The sequence below is a fragment of the Staurois parvus genome, unplaced genomic scaffold (assembly GCF_062004578.1).
Source record: "Staurois parvus isolate SC_StPar_1 unplaced genomic scaffold, SC_StPar_1.0 ptg000151l, whole genome shotgun sequence".
Taxonomy (NCBI): domain Eukaryota; kingdom Metazoa; phylum Chordata; class Amphibia; order Anura; family Ranidae; genus Staurois; species Staurois parvus.
This window is the reverse complement of record NW_028317947.1, coordinates 589,684-605,417: the sequence shown is the minus strand read 5'-3', so window position 1 is coordinate 605,417 and position 15,734 is coordinate 589,684. Positions and strand designations below refer to the sequence as shown.

General features: G+C 41.1%; 1 protein-coding gene across 1 annotated transcript in view; it reads right to left on the bottom strand.

The window, feature by feature from the left end:
• Nucleotides 1-9,081: 9,081 nt before the first annotated feature.
• Nucleotides 9,082-15,734, bottom strand: part of LOC149463799 (uncharacterized) — a 122,275-nt gene continuing 115,622 nt past the window's right edge. Inside the window, exon 9 of the mRNA XM_089674686.1 lies at nucleotides 9,082-9,392. The gene's annotated coding sequence lies outside the window, so the exon portion shown is untranslated. The remainder of the gene's footprint in view (nucleotides 9,393-15,734) is intronic.

Genomic DNA, 15,734 nt, shown 5'->3' with positions numbered 1-15,734 from the left:
TGTGCAGAGCTCCTCTAAGTGTATCTGCAGAGCTCCTCTAAGTGTATCTGCAGAATAGAGGAACTCTGCACATACACTTTTTGCCGGCTTGCAATTATTCTTATTTTCATCCTACTTCTTCTTCTTCTTCTTCTTCTTCTTCTTCATCCTCTTCTTCTTCTTCTGAGGATGAGGATAAAGAAGAAGAAGAAGAAGTAGGATGAAAATAAGATTAATTCCAAACAGGCAAAAAGTGTATGTGCAGAGCTCCTCTAAGTGTATCTGCAGAATAGAGGAACTCTGCACATACACTTTTTGCCGGCTTGGAATTATTCTTATTTTCATCCTACTGTTTCTTCTTCTTCTTCATCCTCATCCTCATCCTCAGAAGAAGAGGATGAGGATGAGGATGAAGAAGAAGAAGAAGAAGAAGAAGAAGAAGAAGTAGGATGAAAAGAAGAATAATTCCAAGCCGGCAAAAAGTGTATGTGCAGAGTTCCTCTATTTCTGACAGTTCTCTCACAGCTTCTTCACATGTACAGCGGTTGAAACATCTGTATCCTAAATGGAAACTAATAGATACAAATTGTATCTATTAGTTTCCATTTAGGATACAGATGTTTCAACCGCTGTACATGTGAAGAAGCTGTGAGAGAACTGTCAGAAATAGAGGAACTCTGCACATACACTTTTTGCCGGCTTGGAATTATTCTTCTTTTCATCCTACTTCTTCTTCTTCTTCTTCATCCTCATCCTCATCCTCTTCTTCTGAGGATGAAGATGAAGAAGAAGAAGAAGTAGGATGAAAAGAAGAATAATTCCAAGCCGGCAAAAAGTGTATGTGCAGAGTTCCTCTATTTCTGACAGTTCTCTCACAGCTTCTTCACATGAACAGTGGTTGAAACATCTGTATCCTAAATGTAAACTAATAGATACAATGTTTCAACCGCTAAACATGTGTTCCTTCTGTCAGAGAACTGTCAGAAATAGCGGAGCTCACTGCAGGGACACTTTTGCCGGCTGATCGGGAAATGTTCGATTCGCGCACCCGAAGTAGGCAAAATTTCGGTTTCGCCGCGAATCGAATATTTCCTGAAATTCGACTCGAATTCCGGTTCGCCTGGTTCGATTCGCTCATCTCTAACTGTAATCAACGTTTTTTGGCTGGAAAAAACCCCAGAACTAGTGGGTTTCTAGAGGAGTTTTTTTAGCTGTAGAAATGCTCTAACACTGAAAAACATGGCAAAACATGGTAAAACATGTTAAAACGCAGAAAACCAGCGGTTTTGGACATTTTTTGAGCAAAAAAATAATTTTTTTTGTAAGAAAAAAAACGCTAATGCGGAAAAACGGCACTTAACTTGCCAAAACGCCACTAAACACTAATGCAAAAATGCTAAAAGCTGAAAAACTCATGTTTTTAATGTGACTTTACACAGCTAATGTTACCATCATTATCAAAACGTCTCGTGTGCATGAGGACTTAGAAGCATATGCAAGACAGACAGGACAGACTTGTGTAGCTTAGCAGAACATCAATCTTTTATTTTTGTTCTTTTCTTCCACTTTCTTCCTTTTGTTTCTTCTTTCTTTCTCCCTATGTGTTTTATGGGGCATTCACAGGCAGATTAATGTATGTAATTTTTCTCTGATTATACAAAATCTAGTCTATAAAAAGAGAAAACAATAACGATGATCAGAAAATGTGAACATGAGTGATACGTTCTTAACAAGTCCTGATCTGGTGTATTACTACTTGTAGTATGAATTCACTGGAAATATTATTTTTTCATTGCCTCCATCTATCTTCCTTACCTACAGTTCTGGTGCTTCCACTAGGCTAACTAGGCATCAGCCTGGGGTGCACTTCCACCTAGGGGCACCTGGGTGCAGCACAGGCCAACACTTTCTCTGTGTGGGACGCCGCCCCGTCATGAATGATCCTTCAGCTGAGGGAGGGGTGGCAGAGAGGAGGAAGAAAAGACAGCGGAAGATGCTGGGTGTCTGGGGCCAGTGTAGCCGCTGAGCTGCGGGTCCTTCCAGTGTTCCTCTCAGACTCAGTCCCTTACTGCAAGCTGGCTGGGGGCTGCTGATCACTGTGGAGTTCCAGCCCTTCTATTCCCATTCATCAGCAAAGGTGAAGTTGGCCTGCGGAGGAAGGTAACGTCTGACTCTGATGTCTCATATCTGTGTGAGTGTGACCCAGCCGACCATGGGTCATAATGTACTGGCATGAACAAGAAAAAGGAGAGAGAGGCCTCCTGCGCTGCCAAAGAAAAAACTATCTGTCAAACAAAGTGGCTGCTAACACCTAGCTAAATGAATAGGAAACCACAATAAATGACAAAAGTGGTGCTGCGCTAAAGTGATCACAAACACAAGGACGATCCTTTACTGCCTTGCGTGCGCACTCACCTTCGGATTGCGACACGCAAGGAGTCATAAGGCATGGAATTCATCTGGTTGAGGATCATCCAGCTACATTTATGCCTTATGACTCCTTGCGGGTCGCAATCCGAAGGTGAGCGCACACGCTAAGCGGTGAAGGATCATCCTTGTGTTTGTGATCGCTATTGGTTCACGTTTGAAGATACACATATTTGTTTTTGGCTGGAATACTATTTGTTTCCAGTGTTTGGGACTTTTTTGTGTTTGGGACTGTTTTTTTGGATTTATTGTTGCCCACCATTGGGGTCTTTTTATTTATATATTTTTTTCTTCATTAGTTACATTGTCCTTTTTTATCTATTTTTTTTTCTATTTTTTATTTATTTTTTTTCATATGTAGATCACCTATTGGTTTCACGTTTGTGTCAGTATTTGCACTCTCATTTATGGGTTTATGTGGATTGTTCACTTCCTAAATTTGCATTTTGGTTCACTGATTTATTGATGTTTATTGTCTTATCACTGTGAAGTAGCGCAGCATCACTTTTGTCATTTATTGTAATGTACTAGTATGCAGTGCTTACCTGAATACGGAGCCCCCAGCACCACGCTGTCACGGAATCCCAGCACCGCCATCTTCACCTGATCTTCCTTACAAGTTTGCGGGCTCTGTCAGCATCAATGGCAAGATGACGTCACTCCCATGCATGCGAGTGGGAGACCTCGGCTACTGCATGCAGCTCTTAAAGTCTGGCACGCTGTGGTGTCCCTTTAGAACACATGCGCCAGTGATGTCAACGTCTGCTTGTGTGTGAATATCTCTTAAATGGTGCAAATTTAGGAGATAGTCACTGTACCTACAGATAAGCCTTACCTGTAGGCACAACTTACTTCCACTTTAAACTGGAACTTAGGCAAGGATTAAATGAAAAAGAAGCTGCATACTCAGTTAAGTTACATTAGCTGCTGAAAAAGTTTAAAAACTGAGCGTTTAATATCAGTTTAAGTCTCTTTTTATGTAAATTTGTCTTGAGAGAAGTATGGCAGTAGCTGTTACTGACCATCTTCAGAAAATATTTGCTGTCCCCATGTGTATAGTTTTTATAGGTCAGTAATGTAATCATTAAAACAAAAGTGTGAGGATACCATATATCTATAACAGTGTAGTCACTCTACTCTCCTAAACAGGGGCTACTAATCAACTGTAGTTCTTTTAGGTGGTAGACAACGCAGCCTGGGATGAATCAGCCTGGGATGGGTCAGTCAGGTTAGTCTGGGTCAGGGCTGAGGACTCTGCAGGTCAGTTCCCTGATACCTCCCCCTCCCCTTGCTCTAGGAACTTGAAACGTTTCTAGAAGTCAGTGGTTGCTGGTGAGGATGGCTGATCTGTATACTCAGGGGACTCTGGCCAATCCCCAAGCAGGAGACTTGGCATGGGGCCAGAGCAACCTTTAAGTATGACTGAGTCTGCTCAGCAGGGGAGTAGTATCGAGTGGAAGATGCAGTGAAGGTTGGAGTGTGGAGCCTGGGAGAGGGTCCAGGAGAGGGGCCTACCTGCAGGCAGGAGCTGGCAGGGAGGATCTCTTAGCCTCAACCATCCCCTGAGAGAGGACAGTCTTGGAAGCAGGGAAGGACCCAGCACAGCATAAGGCCTGAAGGCAGCTATCAACCCACAAGCTTTCAGAAGAGGACTGAGTGAGTAATCACGCACAACCTGGACCAGATAGGGGGATAGGGCATTCTGGTGGGAAACCTGACTAGCCCCCATCTGGGACTGTTAATTTAAAGTGGCAGTGTCTGGGCTCCCTTGCCCAGGGATTCCCTCAGGCAGCTGGGTGAAGAGGAGATTTCATCTGCGGTCTGGGGTGGTACATCGGGAGGTCTGGAGAGTTCTCCAAGAAGAGACTCTTTGTCTGTGCACTTGTACATAGTTACTAAGGAGTTTGTCCTCAAGTTGCAGTTTTCTTGGACATCCCATACACCCCCCAACCCTATCCAAGTTCAATATTATCTAATAAAATCCCCCCCAAAAAAGCTCAAGGACTGTTTACTGTCTCCAGTGTGCAAGGTCTGAAGAAAATGTGTTTTGCCTGGCGGTGCAGGACTATAGGGGGACTCAAAATACAGCAACTCCTACGGGAGTACTGCCGCATAAGATGTAACTTGCAGAAAATTACACCACTGGATCACTGGGTCAGAGGCCTCACCCAAAGAGGAGTGGGTGGGACTTCTGGCTTCTTTCATTTCTGAGGAACCTCATAAAGCTCAATTAGATCTGGCTCCAGGGGATTCCAAGGTTTGTGAGAAACTGAAATCCTCCTGTGCCTGGACATGGCAACTAATGTACGTGCCAAACATGCATGCTGTTAGACCTATCAGACAGGAGAGCCATCCTGTTCCCAGATGCAGGAACTTATTCTTTTATAAAGAAGTAGCTGAAACTGGAAAGTTTTACTGCTATATAGGTGTCAGGGATCCTGGGTCCTCGGCGGTGCGTGCATGCGCAGATGGCCGATCTGTCCCGGCCGACGATCGCGGCGGCGGCCGCGCATGCGCAGTAGCGATCGCGGCCGCACCAATGGGAGAGCAGGGCGCTCTATTTAAAGCTGCCCTGTGCATCTCCAGGTTGCCGCAAGGTCTTGTTCCTGATTCTGTAAGTACGCTTCCTAGTTGCCAAACTCTGCCTGTTCTGACTTATGCTGACCCTCTCCTGCTCTGACCCCGGCTCGTCCCTGACCATCCTCCTGCCTGACCCTCTGTACCGCGCTGCCCGCTACCTGCTGATCCTGGCTTGTGACCCCGACCATTCTCCGCTTACTCCCCCTGACTAGGAAGCGTACTTACAGAATCAGGAACAAGACCTTGCGGCAACCTGGAGATGCACAGGGCAGCTTTAAATAGAGCGCCCTGCTCTCCCATTGGTGCGGCCGCGATCGCTACTGCGCATGCGCGGCTGCCGCCGCGATCGTCGGCCGGGACAGATCGGCCGTCTGCGCATGCGCGCACTGCTGAGGACCCGGGATCCCTGACAATAGGTACCTGTAATAAATAGAAAACCTCCATATACACAATCCTATATGCACAGTTGATCCACAGTAAGGCAAATAAGCCCCCAATAAAGCATGATTTGACCCAGTGGGGGAAAACATTGCTTCCTGATCCCCCAAGATGCAATCGGATATTGCCTGTATCAGCAATCTCTGCTGTTAATACCTATAAATATTCAATTATATTTTGGGCATTCAGCAATGCATCCAGCTACTTTTTAAAACAATCTTTTGAGCTGGCCAGAACTGGTTCTTGAGGGAGTCTATTCCACAATTTTACAGCTGTTACTGTGAAGAAACCTTTCTATATGGGGAGATTAAATCTCTTTTCTTCCAGGCATAAGAGTGCCCTCTTGTCCTCTGTAATGACCTGAAAGTAAATAACTCCACACCGGGTTCACTATATGGACCACCTTTGTATTTAAAAAATGTTGATTCATGTTGATTAAACCCCCCTTTAACAGCCTCTTTACAAGAGAGAATACATTCACTTTCTCTAATCTTTCCTCATAGCTGAGCTCCTCCATGCCTCTTTTGGTTGCCCTTTTCTGCAACTTCTCCATTTCCTCGATATCCTTTTTTGTGAATTGGTGCCCAAAACTGAACTGCATATTCCAGATGAGGTCTTACTAATGATTTGTACCGGGGTGATATGATATCTCTCTCTGGAGTCTATACCTCTTAATACAAGAGAGGATTTTGCTCGCTTTGGAAACCGCAGCTTGGCATTGCATGCCATTATTAAGCTTATGATCTACCAGAACTCCCAGATTCTTCTCCATCATTGACTCCCTCAGTTGTACCCCCCCTAGTATGTATGATGCATGAATATTCTTAGCCCCCAAGTGCAGAACCTTACATTTATCGACATTAAACCCCATTTGCCACATAGTATGTTCTTCCACTACATTACTTGATGTCATCTGCAAACAGTGAAATAATACTGTTAATCTCAAACTTTGTATCATTTATAAAAATGTTAAAAGCAAAGGTCCCAACACTGAACCTTAGGGTACACCACCTTAGACCATTCAGAGTATGAATCACTAACCACTACTCTCTGAATACGATCTTTTAGCCAGTTTTCTATCCATTTACAAACTGATTTTTCCAAGCCTGTACACTTTACCTTACATTTTAGCCATGTGTGGGGAACTGTGTCAAATGCTTTTGCAAAATCTAAGTAAACTACGTCCACAGCCACTCCTTTGTCTAAGGTTTTGATCAGCTCCTCATAAAAAGAAATCAGATTTGTTTTACAGCTTCGGTCTTTTGTAAAGCAATGCTATTTACTCCTTAAAATATTGTGTTCTTTTATTAAACCTCTAGCATTTCCTGACTATAGAAGCTAAACTAACCAATCTGTAGCTACTTGGTAAAGACTTTGAATATTTTGTAAATATAGGCACCACATTGGCCTTGCACCAATCCAGTGGTACTATGCCAGTCATTAAAGAGTCTCTAAAAATTAAAAACAATGGCTTTGATATAACAGAGCTCAACTCTTTGAGGACACATGGGATTGATCCATCTTGTTCACATGCTGTATTCACCTTTATTTTATCTACATGTTTCTGGACCATATCAATTTTGAGCTATTGAGCATCATTTGAGGCTGTGAATATTATCCCCATATTGGATCTGAGCTCCCCTATTTTCCTTTCTATATACAGAGCTGAAGAAGATATTTAATAAATTTGCATTCTCTTTGTTCACAATTGCCAAATCTAAATGACCTTTCAATGGGCCTACATGCTCAGACCTGACCTTTTTACTAGTATTATATTTGTAGATTTTTTAGTTTATCCCAATCTCTTTTGCAACCTGTCATTCATTTTGAATTTCTGACTTCCTTTTTACATAATCTATTTTATTCTTTATACCTTTAAATGATGATAGTGTTCCTTCAATTTTATATTTTTTATTTGTGATTGCTAAGTCCCAAGGTCCTCAATGTTGCAACAGGCCCAGGAGGCCCAATGTTAAGTGTATAAAAATCATATAGTACAAACTTTTCACTTGGTATTTCTTTCTGGCCACATTGCAGGGCCCTTATGATAAATGAGTAGGAGAGGTGAACCAACCAGGAAAAAAATGGGAAAAGGAGCATATTTATCATGTAACTCTGATTAAGGCCTGGAAAGATAGAAACACCATTATCAGCAAGCCCATTTTGACAGGAGGAGGGATACACCAAGTAATTGTTCCTTGCCAAAAACAAGAAGCAAAATAATGTCTGCTTTCCAGCAGCACTGGTGTAATTAAACATGATATTGTCACAAACTTTAACTTTTTTGTCTGTCTTAAACTATTGAATTTCGGAAGCCTGTAAACAGCCAGGAGAAGAGGGCGCACAGAGAATGTTAGACTTCAGGGTTAGAGAAAAGTCTAAAAGTGAATGGAGTAGACCTTTAGTCTTGGATCCCAAGCTAGATGGTTCCCTGATGCAAAGGCTCACGGAAACTGAAGATGTTGAATTGTGATGCTTTGCCCATGCACTAAGTTGTTGAACTGATATAGAGATTGAGTCTAGTCAGATATGACCACCCTTGATGTCATGAGAGGATATTGGCAGGTTCCCCTCACAGATGAAAGAAAAGAAAATATGGCCTTCATGATACTGCAGGGTTTGTTTCAGTATGACCAAATGCCCTTTGGATTACAAGTAGCTTTCACTACATTCCAGAGAATGCCTTATGAAATTCTTCACCCTCATCAACAGTCCAGCAGCCTATCTAAAGATGTAGTTATTTTCTAGTACAGACATGCCAGGGTGAGTGGTGTGCAGGGAAGAAGGCAGCACAACTGTTTCTTTAACAATAATTTTATCCAACTGGCAAAAAAATAGAAGACAATGTAATGTTCTTCTACTCCCCTTTTGGCAGTAATGGACAACAAGCAACTTAAAACAAGTTGGGAACAAGGTACTGATTTTGAACTGCAGGGACTACTTGAAACATACTTTTCCCTAAACTCCTAACTTCAGTTGTTCCAAGTCATACTGGACTGCTTCTTTGTAAGGGAAGACCAAAGACTAATGCCTCCTAAACAACAGGGACATCTAGGGCTCATCTGGTCTCTAACCTGTTCAAAACTTAGGGGTGTGGCCAGGGGCAGACTGACAACTCATGGGGCCCCCTGGCAATAAGGGATCATGGGGCCCCTGTGTCCTTGCCCAAACTCAAAAAAGCCTATTAATAAGTTACCAGGGGCATCTCATGAGGCCCCCTACTGACCCAGGGCCCTTGGGCCCTCGAGCAGTGCCTGAGTTTCCAAATGGTCAGTCCACCCCTGGGTGTGGCCTATCCATCTCTAACAAGCATGTTTATGTCTCTACCTCCAAGCACTTCCCACAAACAATGCAATATATAGCACTCTGTCTCCTCAAAATGGCCATCCAAGTCTCATGAGAACTAGAGTATGTGTCTCACTAAACACAGGCTCCCCCATGATGATACATAGATTCTATGTTTAGAAGACACACTAGTCCTATGCTGGGGTCCCTCTAGCTCCAGTAGTAAGCAGTAGTCATGAGATCACTTTTTTTACTAACAGAAATCAAACAAGGACATTAAGCAATCATTGGATTAATGGATAATTTCCACAACCACTCTACATTTCCCTCAGTCCTCTGCATTTACATTACATAGGCAGAACATCGACAGGCTAAAGTAAGACTGTTTTATTCTGCATATCACAGAAAATGAACACATTTGTAACACATTTATGTTCTCAGGTCACTCGTTTGGAAGAGCAATCATCATCATCCATTGATTGATCCTCCATAGCAGGAGGAAGTGGGCTATTCGAAGTTTCCTCTTCTGGTGGATCCTCCACAGTATGGTTGAGAAGTTGAAATTTTTACAACAGGAGTTAGGGCTTGTCATGGAGATAGATACCATTCTAGGGGCACGTCATGTACCAGGGGCATTTTCTTAAACTCTAGGTCAGTGGCTTCTGCTGGGAAAAGTAAAGAGTCTGCATTGAAAACACATGGGAATAGAAGGTTTCAATGTAGAGGCTTGCAAAGTCCAATAAAATAAACATTCATCATTGAGCACAATAAAAATAAACATTCTCTAGTTAACTACTTGTTAAAATTCTTACCAATCCTATTGCAATTTACAGCTTTTAGTGCTGATGGGTCCTGTGGTCTCATTGCTACTTCTCTGAACTTGTGGTCTTCACGGGAAAGAGTTAGCAGTGGACAGTGCAGTCTCAAGTCAGTCTGTAAGTCTAGACAAGCATAAACTGTCTGAGAGGACTGCACCACTAACTGCCTACTAATCGAGCATAGAACCTCTGTATATGTGATAATACCACATGGTTCAGGCTCCACCCAATGTGTTTCCCTCAATCAATTTCTTCAGGAGAGTTTATGCTTGTCTAACCTTAGAGGTGTTTCTCAAGGTGGGGAAGACTTGTCTAGCCTTATTGCTAGCAGTTAGTAAAAGAACACCTGAGTGTACTTTTACTGAGTTTTTATGGGTTTTAATAAATAATATTGCATGAGATGTTCTCCTCTTGTTTGAAGGTTTGAGCGAGTGTGGTTTGTGGAGAGTCTGACAGTCACCATTTGCCTCTGAGGAGTCCGAGTTAAATTGGAAGATATTGTTATACAGCATGCTTTGCCTGACCATCTTATTAATTTAAGTGGTCGACATTGAAAGGTAAGTGCATTACCATTTGGGTTAGGTTGGAGTGAACTGGTTTTCTTCCCGTGAGGAACTGGACAAGAGAACACTTGACTAATTTTGGAAGCAGGACTATTTTGCACATCAAAAATGGATTACCATACTTTTTGTACAGTCATATATTATTGGACTTTTTGGTTGCTTATTGGCACTATTTGCATTTTGCTTTGTTAGGTTTTCCACACTGATTTTGCATACTAATATATATATACAGTGAGGCAAAAAAGTATTTAGTCACATTGGCTGATTTGGAAAGAATTTATTTGCAAATTATGGTGGAAAATAAGTATTTAGTCACCTACAAACAAGCAAGATTTCTGGCTCTCACAGACCTGTACCTTCTTCTTTAAGAGCCTCCTCTGTCCTGCATTCATTATCTGTATCAATGGCACCTGTTTGAACTTGTTATCAGTATAAAAGACACCTGTCCACAACCTCAAACAGTCACACTCCAAACTCCACTATGGTGAAGACCAAAGAGCTGTCGAAGGACACCAGAAACAAAATTGTAGACCTGCACCAGGCTGGGAAGACTGAATCTGCAATAGGCAAGCAGCTTGGTGTGAACAAATCAACTGTGGGAGCAATAATTAGAAAATGGAAGACATACAAGACCACTGATAATCTCCCTCGATCTGGGGCTCCACGCAAGATCTCACCCCGTGGGGTCAAAATGATCACAAGAACGGTGAGCAAAAATCCCAGGACCACACGGGGGACCTAGTGAATGACCTGCAGAGAGCTGGGACCAACATAACAAAGGCTACCATCAGTAACACACTACGCCGCCAGGGACTCAGATCCTGCAGTGCCAGACGTGTCCCCCTGCTTAAGCGAGTACATGTCCGGGCCCGTCTGAAGTTTGCTAGAAATCATTTGGATGATCCAGAAGAGGATTGGGAGAATGTCATATGGTCAGATGAAACCAAAATAGAACTGTTTGGTAGAAACAGAACTCCTTACCTACTGTGAAGCATGGGGGTGGCAACATCATGCTTTGGGGCTGTTTCTCCGCAAAGGGACCAGGACGACTGATCCATGTACAGGACAGAATGAATGGGGCCATGTATCGTGAGATTTTGAGTGCAAACCTCCTTCCATCAGCAAGGGCATTGAAGATGAAACGTTTATTTGAACAAAGGGAAATATTTATTTAATTATCTATAGGGGAATGATTTTATATTTACTTATGAATTTAGCACATTGGGGGAATATCTGTGTAATTCGTTATATGTTTGTTACAGTTATATGAGTTTATATATAACACTGCCATTTGTATTTTTTAATTATTTGAATATCTATTATACTACTATCTATGTGTACAGCAGAAGTTTTTTTGGTTTTTATAGTTCCAGTATTAACCTTCACAGCTTTAGTGCAGAAATAGACACCCAGCCAAGGATAAATATACAGAACAGCTGAAAACTTTCCTTTTTGTGTTTGACTTGACTCATACTAAATAGTTAGTGGTTTTAATTAGAAACAATTGAGTACTGATGTGATACTTTTTTTATTTGCACTAACATACAATTTTGAGGACAAGCTTTCGGGGTATGTCCCCTTCTTCAAGGTCCAGGCTTTCGGGGTATGTCCAAGCTTTCGGGGTATGTTCCCTTCTTCAAGGTCGAGGCAGTACTCTGTACTCTGTACTGCCTGGACCTTGAAGAAGGGGACATACCCCGAAAGCTTGTCCTCAAAATTGTATGTTAGTGCAAATAAAAAAAGTATCACATCAGTACTCAATTGTTTCTGTCGCAAGTGCACTAATACGGCTACAATCACCTCAAGCAAAATGGTTTTAATTACAAATTAAACACTTGATTTTCACACACTGGAAAGAAAAACTATCATAAGGATGAAAAATATATAGGTACAAATGTACATTACATGTAAAAAAAAATAAAATATTTTGAAACATGCAGAAAAATGGAAGATGCATAAAAGTGCACAAAAATGTACAAAAATGTACATAAAAGATTCCATTAAAAGCTAATAATCAAATTTCTGAATAAAGACCCTGGTGTCTTAAAGAATCCATATTACAGATGCATTTGTTTCAGCTCCAGACATAATTCTAATAAAATCTCCTTTTTGGCCCTGTACTTTTTTTTTCTATGACCCAATAGTCAAACGTTTGGAAGCTGTTGTTGTGGATTTCTTATACTGATTAACCAATAGCAACCCGGCCAATAGCCATTTGGCGGCCGGGAAAAGGCTGTAGATTTCCGGGTGGATGCCATATGGCGTCCTCCCGCACATGCGCAGTTTTCGCGTTTGCAGAGCCGCGCAGTGGCGCGATCTGTCGTCGGCCGTGTACCTCGGACACGGCCGATGACACACCTGAGTACCGGCCCCCGTTGCCGGTACCATGTGACCTGCTGTGACCAATCATAGCAGGTCACATGGGAGTTGTATACAATGGATGGCTTCATTCATGCCATCCATTGTATACTAGTGTCTAGCTGTGAATAGTCACAGCGATCACATGCACATGTCATGTGATTAGCTGTGGCCAAATCACAGCTAAGCACAAAAAAAACAAAAAAAAAAACCCTATATGAATCAATGTCATTCAGGTAAATGCTTGATTATAGCAAAGTAATTCTTTGCTATAAGCAAATTGTGTAAAAAAAAAATACTGATCACTTCCCCAAAGTAGTACAATGTTACTATGGTAACATTGTACTACTTTGGACATAGTGAAATTTGAAAAAAAATCTTAAAATAAAGAAAAGAAATTTAATAAAAAATTAAAAATATTAAAAAAATTTAAAAATTAAAAAAAATATATATATATATATATTTTTTTCATACTGTCACCAGTCAGTGTCCCTGATTACCGCCATGCCAGTTATATGATGACACTGTACTGCACTGGTGACAGTATGTAAAAAAAAAATAGTGAAAATAATTTTTTAAATTTTTTCATTTTCCGAAAAATTATGACAAAAAAAATACAACTTCAAAAAACTCGCCGTGCCTCTTATGAAGTACGTCGGACTGTCTACTTTGCAAAAAGGGGTCATTTGGGGGATATCTGTACTAATCTGACATTCTTGGACCTCAAGAAATTAGATTGGCTGTCAGTACTTCAGGATTGATCAATATTCAGATCTATACCATAGTTTGTGAACTCTATAACTTTCCTACAAACTAAAAAACACATCCTAATTTGGGTTATTTTCACCAAAGACATGTAGCAGAATTCATCTTGGCCTAAATTTATGAAGAACAATTATTTATTTGCAAACGTTTATAACAGAAACAAAGAAAAACTTGTTTTTTTTTCAAAAATTTTGGTCTTTTTTTGTTAATTTAGCAAAAAATAAAAACTCAGGCTGTGATTAAATACCACCAAAAGAAAGCTCTAGTTGTGTGAAGAAAATGATAAAATTTTAGTTTGGGTACAGTGTTGTATGACCGCGCAATTGTCATTCAAAGTGTGAGAGCGCTGAAACCTGAAAACTGGCCTGGGCAGGAAGGGGTAAAAGTGCCCGGTATGGAAATGGTTAAAGTGAAGATGCCTTTTTTTAACTTTATATAATGCCATATATAGATTCTCTTTTTTTTCTACCCTGCGTTCTCTTTTATTTAACATATGGGCTCTACTGAATTCAGTACTTGTATCCTAGGCGTTAATAGGGGACCCTGCAGAAGAAAAAAAAATACATACCAGATTCTCATCCTTAGAGTAAGCCTGACATGGATATCAAGGGGAATCGCACACAAAAAAATGGAGTGGGGTGCCCTCCAAATTCTGTAGCAACCCCTTTGGGTGTGGTATTAATTTTAACGTGGAACCTCGTACCAAAAAAAAAAAAATAAGATAAAGAAAGAGTGATTCCAAGCCCAAAATCCATATCACACCCTTATTTGAGTATGTTCCCCTCTCCTGAACCATACCAGGCCACCTGCTCTCAATATTAAAAGGGTAACTTGCAAAGAGCAAACAAAATAAAATGTATTTCCATGCACACTTACCAGCTAGCGAGCTACCTGGAGTCCCTGGCTGACAGCTGAACAAGCTGGGTTGGGATATGGGGAGTATGGCCATACCAGCAGCCCATCCCTAATGTTGAAGGAGCTTCTTCATCTATAACTTGTGGAAGAGTTTTGCCATCTTGTTGAGTTAAGAAGTTCTTTTGGATTTCTGTCATTGAGGTAACTTCACCATACAGACTTTCTAACCATACCACCACTGTCTCCAAGGGGACCCTTTCTCCTTTTAGGCATAAATAATACTGCCCATGGGGCTCCACCCTATAACAACATCAGGGGCAGATCGGCAAGGTTTGAAGCAGGAACATACAGGTGAATGGAATGGTACTATTGTTATCCCAGAAGCACACACTGAAACAGAGGATTCTTCTGTCATCTAGCCATTTATGCCAAAATGTAGATAATTGCACCAGGGAGAATGGTGTGAAGGAAAGCAGGCAGCAAAATTGTTTCTTTAACCACTTCCTGTCCGGACACTTTTACCCCCTTCCTGTCCAGGGCAATTTTTAGCTTTCAGCTCTATCACACTTTGAATGACAATTGCGCGGTCATGCAATACTGTACCCATATGAATTTTTTACCATTTTTTTGAGACAGATAAAGCTTTATTTTGGTGGTATTTATTCACCGCTGGGATTTTTATTTTTTTTACTATGTAAATGAAAAAGTCCAAAAATTTTGAAAAAAAGTGTTTTTTTAAATAAAATTTTGCAAATAAATAATATTTCATCATGAATCTTGTCCAAAATTTATTCCGTTATTTTTTTAGTAAAAAAAAAATCCAAATTAGTTTATAACCAAAAATTATAATTTTTAAACATTTTTTTTACATTTTTATTTTATTTTTTTATATTATTATTTTTTATTTATTTATTTTTTTTTACATACTGTCACCCTAGCAGTACAGTGTCACCATGGTGACACTGTACTACTTGTGGGGGGTGATGAAGATTTTTTTTTTTTTTTTTACACTGATTGCTTTTACACCCATATAGGATGTAAAAGCAATCATTTCTCTTTCTCTTTGTCTGCATTCTTGCAGTCATTGAGAATTACTGAGTGAGCTGTGAGTGGTCACAGCTTGTTACATGGTACAAGGCTGTTGTGAATAGCCTTGTACCATGTGACCTCTGTGATCATTCACAGATTTCACACATAGTAAGCAATGATGTCACAAGTGACATCTTGCTTACTACTTTGCATGTGATCACTGATTCGCCAATCAGTGATCACATGATCGGGACCTCGTACAGAGGTCCTGTCCGACGATCAGTGTTTCACTGTGTCCGGAGGACACAGCGGGCACCGGATTGCGGTGGTGCGCGCTCCCAGGGAGCGCGCACAGCTAGAAAAGGCGGGTGCCGTTTATGAACGGCAACCCGCCCCTGGACTGCCACCGTCCTGCCGTTTATAAACAGCAGGCGGACGGCAAGAGGTTAACAAGACTTTTTCCAATGAACCAGAAAATATAATACAATGAAATGTCCTTCAACTCTCCTATTGGCGGTAAAAGATAATGAGCAACAAAAAAACAAGTTGAAGACAGGACACTGATCTTGCACTTCAGGGACTACTTGAGATGTGCCCTTCCTTAAAGGGTAACTCCACTTTAATGGGAAAAAATAGC